The sequence below is a fragment of the Geotrypetes seraphini genome, chromosome 1 (genome assembly GCF_902459505.1).
Source record: "Geotrypetes seraphini chromosome 1, aGeoSer1.1, whole genome shotgun sequence".
Classification (NCBI taxonomy): Eukaryota; Metazoa; Chordata; class Amphibia; order Gymnophiona; family Dermophiidae; genus Geotrypetes; species Geotrypetes seraphini.
In genome coordinates, this window is record NC_047084.1 from 452754900 (window position 1) to 452757547 (window position 2648).

The window sequence follows — 2648 nt, forward strand, 5'->3', positions numbered from 1 at the left end:
CGGGACACTCCCATCAACATCCGAGCCCCTGAGATCTGAACTGTTTGTAGTGCCTTAATCCGAACAGAAGACATACCTAAATAGATACCATTACAGTAATCTAACTGTGATAGTACTAGCGATTGTAACACTTGTCTGAAATCCCAGTTGGTTAATACATTCTTTAAAAGAGATAATTTGTGCATAGCAAAATAAGCAAGCTGCACTATGCTTGATACTTGAGCTTTGAATGATAATTTTGCATCTGAGATTATATCAAGTACCTCTAATCTCTTCACTAATTACAATCAAGTGATGGCATAGAATAGATGAACTTCTCTAGGCCATAAATGCTCATTTTTGTATCCAACAATCGTTATTTCTGTTTTACCTACAGTTATGTGAAAAAAATTAGGATACCCCATGAAATATTCAGTTCTTTCTTAAGAAATGTTCACATATCGATGTCAATTTTTTTTTTATTTATCTCTGGAAAAGAAAGTGATGTAATTGCAGGTAAACAACAAAAATGTTCCTTGATTTACTCATGAAACAACAAACATTTCCACAAAAATGTGTATTCTAACAGGAATAAGGACACCCCCACATATCCTCCCCATATCCTTAGAGTGGCTCAAATCACACATAGGTGTATCACATCAGGTGCATATGATTGGAACATCGTTGCTCGGCATTTTGAAGGAGGTTTGCCCTACTTAAACCTCAGACATTTAGTTTGGTGTGCTTATGACTGCTGCGGTTGACCCCCAGAACAGACCGCAAAATGCTAAAAGAAGTCCCCCAAAACCCTAAAATGTCATCACGGAACCTACAGCAGGCTCTTGCTACTGTTGATGTGAAAGTGCATGCCTCTACAATCAGAAAGAGACTGCACAAATTTAACTTGCATAGGTGGTGTGCAAGGAGGAAACCTTTGCTCTCTGAGAGAAACATCAAGGCCAGACTGAAGTTTGCTAGAGAGAAATTAGACAAACACCAGGACTTCTGGAACAGTGTTCTATGGACAGATGAGTCTAAAATTTAATTAGTTGGACACCAGAAAAGAGGACATACTTGGTGTATGCCAAATACAGCATTCCAGGACAAGAACCTCATACCAACTGTAAAGCATGGAGGTGGAAGTGTCATGGTTTGGGGATGCTTTGCTGCAGCAGGACCTGGCCAGTTCACCATCATAGAATCCACCATGAATTCTACCGTGTATCAGAGGGTGCTTGAGGAATATATGAGACCATCTGTAAGAAAATTAAAGCTGAAGTGGAACTGGACCCTTCCACATGACAATGACCCAAAACATACCAGTAAATCCACCAAGGAATGGCTGAAAACTAAGAAATGGAGAGTCCAGGCACAGCTGAGTCAAAGCCCTGATCTTAATCCTATTGAGATTCTGTGGGGTGATTGGAAACGGGCATGCAAGAAACCCCTCAAACATCTCACAGCTGAAAGAATTCTGCATTGAAGAGTAGGCCAAACTTTCCTCAGACCGATGTCAGAGACTAGTAGATGTCTACAAGAAGCGTCTCACTGCAGTTATTTCAGCCAAAGTGGGTAACACTAGCTATTAGGTGTAGGGAGTCCTAATTCCTCAGAATACACATTTTTGTGGATAGCTTTTGTTTCATGAGTAAATCAAGGAAAATGTTTGTTGTTTACCTGCAATTACATCACTTTCTTTTCCAGAGATAAACAAAAAAAAGATTTGACATCGATATGTGAACATTTTTTAAGAAAACACTGAATATTTCACAGGGTGTCCTAATTTTTCACATGACTGTATAAATGTTAAATAGCACTGGTCCTAATACAGATCCCTGCAGCTTGCCACTCCTCCATTGAGAAAAATGGCCATTAATCCTACCCTCTGTTTTCTGTCCAGTAACCAATTTCTAATCCACAGCAGAACATAGTACTGACTACATGACTACTTTTCTCAGAAACTTGTTTAAAGCTTTCTGAAAATTTAGATACACTACATCAACCGGTTCACCTTTATCCAAATGTTTGTTCACACTTTCAATGAAATGAAGCAAGTTGGTAAGACAAGACTTCCCTTGATTGAACCTATGCTGACTCTGACCATTACTCCATGTTTGTCTTTGGGTGTTGTAATTTTTATTCTTTCCACTTTTGTCCAAAACTGTAGTTTTGGATACGATGGACAATTTTAACCGGTTACAGATCGCTAACAGCAGATGTGCAATTTTCATGTTTTGAGTTCTTTCAGTATCCTAGGGTGTATACCATCTGGACCAAGTGATTTATTACTCTTTAACTTATCAGTTTGGTTCAATATGTGTTCAGGTTCACTGAGATTTCTTTTGAGGTCCTCTACATTGTCACCCTCATACAATTTCTGATTCAGGTAGATCTCTTCCATCTTTTTTTTTTTTTTTAAATGAAGTTTTATTAGAAGAATATCATAGTACAATGCAATAAAAACTAACATCAGTATACAAAAACATAACGGTGCTCGTCAGAAACATAGCCATGGGGTCTTCAACCATGCACAATAAATACCATCACTCCTCGGCATATGACAAAGAAAATGCAAAACAACCCCGTTCCTCACTCATAATTAACCCTGCCTTCTCACCTTCCCCCACCCATCCTGAATACCTCCCCTTATAGGCCTGAGACTAACAACT